At 33.7% G+C, this 10,033-nt stretch overlaps 1 non-coding gene across 1 annotated transcript; it reads right to left on the bottom strand.

The window, feature by feature from the left end:
- Positions 1–9,081: 9,081 nt before the first annotated feature.
- LOC119871362 lies at positions 9,082–9,151 on the bottom strand. The gene has a single exon (XR_005357468.1). It is a non-coding gene; the product is annotated as a small nucleolar RNA U2-30 (small nucleolar RNA).
- Positions 9,152–10,033: the final 882 nt, after the last annotated feature.

Here is a 10,033-nt window from a genome sequence, read left to right on the forward strand (position 1 = left end):
TAATTATGTTTTCCCATTTTTTATTAATGTGAAGATAATTATAGCATCCTCCTGTAGGTACTTATATCCATCAGGAATGGATATATTCCATCAGGAATATTCAAGTTTGGAAAATGTTAAAAAATGTTAATTATGTTACATTTATACTTCTAATTTTTTAAAATATCAAGTAGCTTATGGTTATTCACAGTTTAAACTATTCTTACATTATTTTTTAGAGAATTCTATGGCATTCCTTCATCTAAATGGACAAGTTTATATGGAGAATCCATGTGATCTCTATGGATGTGGAGGTTTTAAACACCAGTGCATCCTGCCTCATATATAAGTATAATTATATTCTTCCATTAGTAAGCTAAATTTTACTCAAAAATATATTCTATGCTTTAAAGATAACTCTTTTAGATATTGTTAAATATGGTTTTATGTGTTTTTACTTTCCTGAAATCCGCCAAAAGAAAAAAAATCCTATGACTGGTTTGGAACCTACATTATTGTGCTGTCTACTAATAGGCAAAGCATGAACAGGAGAAATAAATTATATATATGCTAAGAAATGGCAGGGGAGGGAATATCCAAACAGTAAACTTGGAGCAGTTATTGTAGCTTGACAACTGCCACAACCTAAGATATAATTACAAAGCTATTAAGACTGCCCACTAGTTTGACAGCAGGGTCAAATAGGGACTACTGCTATTAGAAAGTAATCGACTCCACTTGTCTTGATCTTCAATATTGGAGTTCAGTTGGATGAAGAACACTGGCGAGCACTGGCACTTGGGATGTCCTTTGTTAGAGAATGACTTATTCTGCATTTTTCCAACAAAATTGGATTTCTACAAAGTTCACATAAGGAAAAAGCACAGAAATCCTCTTTCTTCACTTTGCTTTTCAATGAGGATGCTTATTTAAAAATAATAAATAAATATATAAGATTCAAACATAGAAGCTATTAAATTTAAGAGTTGATGTGAAGGATAAAAATAAATAAATTTATTTTATTAAGAGTATTCAGAAGATAAGCAATCAGAACAACTGCTCAGAAATTCTAAGGGTATTCAGAAGATAAGCAATCAGAACAACTGCTCAGAAATTCAGGGTCCAGAAACCCCTGGACCTAACTCCACCTCAAAAAATAAATATTTAACTTTTGGTGTTTGGATACTGTCCTCCATGATATCCTTACCACAGATCTAACATGTTTCAAAGTATTGATCCTTAAAACATCCTTTATTATAGAATCTGACAAAATACTAAAGAGTGGTTCAGTAAAAGGAGTATTGAGGGCCTCAAAGTATACAAGGATAAGTACATATGATGATCTAGATTAAGGCAAGGACACATATAGAGAATCAAGAAGACCAAGTGGGCCATGTGGTATTAGGTAATTGGTAATCTTCTGATAGGAATAGAAGAGTGTGGTCAGTTTTTTTTTACCTGGCAGTATTTGGAATGCAGATACTTTCTCATACCATTTAGGTGAGATCCAGTGAGGGTGGACATCCTAGAATAATGACAAATTCTGTGAAAGAAAAATTCTTGAATAGAATATCATACTTGCTTATCAACTGAGGTGGCCAGAAAGATAGCACTGATTATCAGGAGAGACCTTTTTTTCATGTAAGGAAAGAAAGGAAGAAGGAAGTGGGGAATAAATTGAGGTTATTCTAGGAATATTGAACAGTCATTGAGTCTCAAAGTTCTACCCATAACTGTGCATCAATTTGACCCTGGAAGATCTTTTGTTTTGTATTATGTATTATTAAATGTTATTTTCATCATAATAATACCTCAGGAAAGCATCAATCTAATAATTAACTCAAGTTGTCATTTCCTACTTTTACTTTATAAAACCCAACACTGATTTAGTCAATTTGATGTGTAAATCTTTTAATTATAAGCCACCATAAAGTTGAGCTACCAAAAAGTCTAAGGAAAGTTTTATTTTTAAAAAATTTTTTAAAGATTTTATTCATGAGAGACACACAGAGAGAGGCAGAGTCATAGGTAGAGGGAGAAGTAGGCTTCCCTCGGGGAGCCTGATGCGGGACTCGATGCTGGGATTCCAGAATCACGACTTGAGCCAAAGGCAGGCACTCAACCACTGACCCACCCAGGTGCCCTGGAATGTTTTAGAATAGCCAATTTAAAGTCTTAATCTTACATAAAACAGCCAGCTCTATGCTACTTTTAACAATAAAAACAATATACTCATGTGGATAAACATTTTTTTATGATTTCTATAGGTCTGAGAGATAGAGGGGCAACATGCTCCTCATGCAAAGGAGTATGAGTACGAAAATTGGTGTCCAGGAATAAGTGCCTATGTTGGTAACTGCCTGTTGTAAAATATAAGACATATAATATATAAGTTCTTTTAATATTAACTCAATATTACTTATCTTTATTCTTATTGAAGCATTTGTACAAAACTACAAATTATGTAAAATTACGAATGATCACATTGTAAATTCCATGTCATTTAGAATATTGATTTCAGATTTTAAATCTTGAGATTTTAAGAATTAAAGTGACATAGATTGTATTTACATATGTTAAAACACTCATTATTTGGAAGGCTATAAAATCCTCAGTAGAATACCAGTGGGATCATTTGGATAGAACTGTATTTGTAGACTACATGAAATTTAAGGTATTTGTCAGCATACCAGTATATCCCTGAACATGTCTGTAGCCTAGGAATCATTCTGAGGTATTACATTTAGCATAGCTTTTTAATTAACTGAAAAATATGAGAGTAGGACATATATTAAGCAGCATAAGACATCTGGCATACTTGGAAGCAGCATAGGACATTTGGCATATTTGATTCCTGCATGTAAAGATAAGTCACATCTTCTGGTTGTCAGCTGCAATATAAAGTGTGCTGAGCTAACTTCCCAATTTATGCTTTGGGTAAATGTGCTATTTCTTTTCTCGTTGATTCTACATAAGACAGAAGAATCTATAAGCCAATATGTCTGTGTACATGTATATTTATATGCATGTGTGTGTGTGTCTACATTTAGGTCTGCATAGAAGGGGACATTTTTAAAAATGAAAATATAGAAATATTTAAGATATTTATATTTATATAAAGACATTTTATAAAATTATAATCAAATGTAGGATACTCAATTAAATTTGAGTTTCAGATAACAAAGTTTTTTTTATTTTTAAGATTTTATTTATTTATTTATTTATTTGAAATAGTCAGTGAGAGAGAGACCTTGAGCAGGAGGCAGAGGAAGAGGGAGAGAGAGGCAGAGGCCAAGTAGGGAGCCTGATGAGGGGGCTCGATCTCAGGACCCTGGGATCATGACCTGAGCCAAAGGCAGACACTTAACTGACTGAGCCACCCAGGACCACTCAAACAAAGTCTTTTTAAAAATATAAGTATGTTCCAATACTCTGTTTGTCACATTAACAAAAATAGCTATTGATTATATGATCTTTAAATTGAGCTCGGGGGCGGGGGGGGGGATCCCTAGGTGGCTCAGCAGTTTAGTGCCTGCCTTTGGCCCAAGGCACGATCCTGGAGTCCCAGGATTGAGTCCCGCGTGGGGCTTCTCTCATGGAGCCTGCTTCTCCCTCTGCCTGTGTCTCTGCCTCTCTATCTCTCTCTATGTCTATCATGACTTAATTAATAAAATCTTTAAAAATAAATAGATAAAAATAAATTGAGCTGGACATTGGTATTTTTATTTGCTAAACTTGCAGCCTTTATTCCAAGAATAGTAACATACATACTTATATGAGTCAATAAGTTGTAAATAACAATTATTTTCACATTCAGCTAGAAATCACTAATCAAGAATTAAGGCTAAATAATATAAGCAAAGAGGTGAAATAATAGTTTTCTATCATATTACCAGCAAAATGTGATTTTAGCAATCACTCATGGACAAGAGTACCTTTATGAAAGTTTGGTAGTTCAGCAGAAAAATTCTGGTACATCGTTGGAGAAAAAAAAAAAGTCAAGATTAAATGCATTGAAGAGAGTAAGATGAACAGTTTCACCTTACTCACACCATCTTTTCCCCAAGTTATCACAAGTTCAATGCCAAGAGAGACCTGCTCCCCCTTGACCCATAGTGTTATTCACAAGTGGAAATTAGAGCATGTAAGTGGGCACCCAGCTTCTTAAGCTGTGTATGAGCCTGTCAAAGAAGCCCACATCTTTCCTATCCCATCCAGAATACTGAGGTGAGCTGCATGACTGAAGGGCAGGAAGGAGCTTGGAGAATAGCAGCCAGGGTTTGGAACATGATAAAGGGATGCAGATCCTCTAACCCATTCACAGACTCTATCAGGAGGCCTGTCTACAAACCACTGAGGACACATCACATGTCGATTCTTGTCATCTGGTCCATGGTCACCCAAACACTGCAGATGCCTCACTCAAATGCTCCCAATTCCATACCTGGCTCCCTCTAAATGTCCTTGAGGGTGGTGAATGTGAACCTTGCAGATAGCTAGTGAGTATGCCTGGAACACCAGTCTTGCTCTGCAGGATTGAATGCAAGCACAAAGCTTGAACTCTCAGAATCACGCTGGGCAAAGTAAATGGGGGGCTGCCAGAACCAGCCTTGTTTTGTAGGATCAAGACAATGCATACTATCTTAAAAAAATACCTCCACTAAGAGAGAACAAGAAATATGCAATAGTCATATCCATAAAACAAAATGAAATATCAAAAAAATCCAAAGAAACAAATGAAAATTTGAGACAAAATCTCCAACAGCACTGACAGAAGGCTTTTCTCTCCTAAAGCCAGCCAGTAAAAAGTGGAGGAGTTGACTGCTTTTTCAAATGTGAAGATAACAACACAGAGCATCAAGGAACCTGACAAATAGAGAAAACGTGACACCACCACAGGAACACGATCATTTTCCAGTAACTGACCTCAAAGAAATGGATATCTACAAATCATTTGGCAAATAATTCAAAATAATTATTTTAAGGATATTTATCCAGCTGCAAGAGAATAAAGACAGTTCAATAGAATTAGGAAAATGATACATGAACAAAGTGAGTCTAACAGAGATAGAAAATAATAATAGCAAGAAAGAAATGAAAACTAAAATAGGATCAAACAAAAATTCTGGGGCTGAAGAATATAATAAATGGAATAGAGGGAGGAGAAAAAAAATCACTAGATGGACAGAATCAATATCAGACCTAATCAAGCAGCAGAAGAAACACATGAACTTGAAAACACGTCATTTTAATTTATTCAGACTTGAAGAACAAAGAAAAAAGAATAAAAATAGTAAAGAAAGCCTACATGAAATATGGGATACTACCAAATGGAACAACTTTTGTACTCTTAAGATACCAAGAGAAGATGAAAAATTGTAGAAAGCTTATTTATAGAACTGATGGCTCAGAGTTTCCACTGCTAAAGAGATTTGAGCATCCAGGTTCATGAAGCTCATAGGTTCCTAAACAGTTTCAGTTCAAAGAGATCTTCTGTGACTCCCATTTTAATTAAACTGTCTAAAATCAAAGACAAAGGAACAATTTTAAACATATCAAGAAAAAAAATACTCTCAGAAAAAAAGAGTCTTAAGAGGCTATTATCAGAATTTTCAGCAGATACTTTGTAGTCCAGGATAGAATGGGAGGCTATAGTGTTTTACTGAAAGGAAAACAACAGAAACAGCAAACAAAAAAAACCCCACCAACCAAGAATACATTACCTGGCAAAGCTGTCCTGCAGAAATGATCTGAATACCAGTAAGTTAAAACATTGATGAAAGAAATTGAAGAAGACACAAATAAATGGAAAGATATCCTGTACTCATGGATTGAAAGAATTCATACTTTTTTAAATGTTCATACTAAAGTGATTTGTAGATTCAATGCAATCTCTATGAAAATTCCAATGGAATTTTTCACAGAATTAGAAAAAAGAATTAATGCCATGCAACCATGAAAGACAACAAAAAGCTAAAGCATCTTGAGCAAGAAAAGCAAAGGTGGAAGCATCACTGATTTAAAGTCTATTGCAAAGCTCTAGTAACCAAAACGGGATGGTATTGGCATCAAAACAGAGATATAGATCAATAGAACAGAATAGGAAGTGCAGAGATACACTCATGATATATGGTCAGCTATTTCCAAAACACACATTGAATACACAATAGGGAAAGGATAGCTTCTTCAATAAATAATATTGGGAAAGTTGGATAGCCACATTCAAAAGAGTGTAATTGAACCTCCTGTTTTATACCATACCCAAAAGTCAAAAGGAATTAAATAATAAATGCACACTTTGAAATTTAGAAATCCTAGATGAAAATGTAGAGAAAATTTCTTGACATTAGTTTTGGCAATTTTTTGAATTTGGCAACAAAAACAAAGGCAGTAGAAGCAAAAATAAGCAAGTGGGACTACATCAAACTAAAAAGCTCTGCATGTCAAAAGAACCCATCAACAAAAACAACAATAACAATAACAACAACAACAAAACTACATATGGTTGAGAGAAAATATTTGCAAACTATGTATCTGGTAAGAGGTTAATATCCAAAATATATAAAGTGCTTGTGCTATTCAATAGCAAAAACAAATGACTATTTATTTATTTATTTATTTATTTATTTATTTATTTATTATGAGAGAAACACACACAGAGAGGCAGAGAAATAGGCAGAGGGATAAATAGGCCTCCCTCAGGGAGCCCAATGTGGGACTTGATCCCAGAACCCTGGGATCACGCCCTGAGCCAAAGGCAAATGCTCAACTGCTGAGCCACCCATGCATCCCCAAATAACTCATTTTAAAAATGGGCTAAGAACCCAAATAGACATTTTCTCAAAGAACACATACAAATGGTCAATATGTATATGAAAAGATTGCTTACAATCATTAATTGTAAGGGAATGCACATCAAAAGCACAATGAGATATTGCCTCTTACTTATTAGGTTATGTATTATCAAAAAGGCAAAAGTTAACAAATGTTGGTGAAGATGTAGACAAATAAAGAACCCTTGTATACTGTTGATGAGAATGTAAATTGTCACTGTGACACTGAGGAATCTGTACTTTATGGAAATAATGTACAGATTCCTCAAAAACTTAGTAACAGAAGTAATGTATGATCCAGCAATACCATTTCTGGGTTTGTATCCAGAGGAAACAAAATAAGTATCTTGAGAGAGGTGTCTGTATGCCCATTTTAATTGCAGCATTATTTGCAGTATCTCAAGTGTGGAAACAAATGAAAGGATATGGATAAAGACAATGTGATATAACTACATATATATATATATATATATATATATCTTTATTTATAGAATCATAAAAAATAAAATTAATTAAGACTCATAAAAATAGAGAAATGGTAGTTGCCAGGGACTAGGGGTGGGGGAATGGGGAGAGATTGGTGAAAGAATACACATTGTTAGTTATAAAATGAATAGAATTTGAAGATTAAATGTTCCATGGTGACTACAGTTAATAATACTGTAGTGTATAGTAGAAATTTGCTGAGAGTAGATCATATCCAGTCTTACACACACACACACACACACACACACATATACACACACACAAAAGTAACTGAGATAATGGATATTTTATGTTGATTGTGGGAATCCTTTTTACAATGTATATGCATATGAAATCATCAGGCTATATATATTTTAAATACACTACATTTTTGTCAATTAAATTTCTATACAGCTGAAAAAATAAGTAATTAAGGGTGTGAAAATATGATTTCCTTCCAATTTATATACAGAATTCTTAGGTAGAATCTGAATTCATTAGTACACGAGTGGATTTTAAGCAGGCATTTATCTCTGGTTACAATGTAGTTGGATTTCTGATTAAGGTCAGCAAACTTTGTCAGAAGTCACTTTAATGTAAAGTTCTGAAGAGATTTATTTTTAGTTAATTAAGAGTACACAGTATATCTGCCTGCAGGATTAAGAAAGATAATAAGACTAATAGTGGCAAACTATTTCAGGCACATTTTGTGGTGTTCTGTTATTTTAATCTTAAAGAGAACTTGGCATTTAAATCTATATACTGAACTTTGAAATTTCCCAAAACTGGAGGATGTAAATGAGAAGTGCTTTATCATTTTCATTTCTACAGTTTTCTTTGAGGGAACTTTATCATTATAAAAACAATCCACTTCTTTTCTTGATCTAGGAGGCAATTGTGTGGTATCATCCAGTATCTATATGCCCCATTGCTCTTTCACCTCTGGGTTTAAATATAAATTTTCTTGCTTACTTGTAGTGTTAAAGTGGGCAAATCACACTTAACCTCTCCATACCTCAGTTCCATCCTCTGGAAAATGGATAAATAATAACAGTCCTACTTCACAAAGTTGTTGCTAAAAATTACCAAATGTTAATATTTATAAAACACTTAGGACAGTATGTGACATTTAGAAGGCACTATACATGTTTATTAAATATAATTAAATATAACACAACTTGTATTTAATTAAGGGAACATGTTACTAATTTCTCCATATCAAAAAAAGAAAACAAAAAACAAAAATAGTAATAGTTTCTCCATATCAGGACACAGAGACCTAATAGATCTTTTTAGTGGCTGCTTAGTTTCTTTCTTCTTTCTTTCTTTCTTTCTTTCTTTCTTTCTTTCTTTCTTTCTTTCTTTCTTTCTTTCTTTCTTTCTTTCTTCTTTCTTTTCTTTCTTTCTTCTTTCTTTCTTTCTTTCTTTCTTTCTTTCTTTCTTTCTTTCTTTCTTTCTTCTTTCTTTCTTTCTTTCTTTCTTTCTTTCTTTCTTTCTTTCTTTCCTATGGATGCTTAGTATTCTAGAGTATTCCATGTAATATATTTAACCATGGTACTTCTGATGGATATTCATATTATTTATGCTTATTTTATATATAATAATTACAATTGCTGCTACTATAAGAATCTTTATACAAATATCTTGGCACGGAGTGATACTATTTCTGAAATTAGATTACTACAGAATATTTATTTTTTATTTTTTTATTTTTTTTCTAATAATGAAGAGGAACGTTACACCACAATGTAAGAAGTAATAGCTAGAAAAAACCCAAATCAGCGACATTAGTAATGATTAACTCTGAGCTCAGATCAAGTGTAGAAACCTTCATAGTTGTAAAGATCAGTAGTAAAACCTTTTCATCATTGCTCAGAAATCTACACACAGATTCCCTCCCCACCCCCCAATCTCATTCATCAAGTCCTCAGTTATACACGGTCACCTTTAAACACATACACACACACACACACACACACACACGCACGCATACATGTACGCACATACACACCTCCAGACATAAGCCCTTATTGTTCTAAATTACTTTTAGAACTTTCAATAGTTACTGCTAAATTGTCCTCTCAATAAGCTGAAGAATTACACTCTCACAAAAAAGTGAGTAAGACTTCCTATTTTCCCAACTGTTTTCAACACTGAAAAGGCATTAATTTTCTCTACTCCGAATTGAACTATGGTGCTTTGTTCTCAGTGTGAATACTTTCAGTACACCCCAAATACACCACTTCAAATAGGGGCATAAGGAAGTTTGTTTTAACTATTATGCCATAAACCCATGGTAGGGTATGCATGTTTTTCTAATGCCTATTTCTGTTAAGGGTGAAACGTTGCACTAAAAACAAAATACAAGGATGTTTCAAGTTCAGATACGGTAGAATAGATGAACCTGGGAGAGAGAACAATTTTCTTCCATGAACTCTATAATTTCATTACTTATTTTTAAAGACTGCATAACTCCTCAAGAGGAGTCCCATGGGAATATTTTGCTATGAGTAAGAACAGTTTTTGTAAGAATTATTGAATATGATGCTATCTTGTTTTGGCAAGGCAACTAATAGCTGGCAAGTCTCCATGCTTTATCTGTCTTTCTCATGTGGAGGCTATTCTTGTATTTATTATACTTGAGTAAACAGGGGTAGAAAAATATATTTATGATACCTTAGAAAACATTGACTATTAGTCATTTATCAGCATGGTTCAGTGAAACTCTAACAGACCAACTTGTTTGCCTAATAACA

Source organism: Canis lupus, chromosome 3 (genome assembly GCF_011100685.1).
Source record: "Canis lupus familiaris isolate Mischka breed German Shepherd chromosome 3, alternate assembly UU_Cfam_GSD_1.0, whole genome shotgun sequence".
In the NCBI taxonomy this organism is placed as follows: Eukaryota; Metazoa; Chordata; class Mammalia; order Carnivora; family Canidae; genus Canis; species Canis lupus.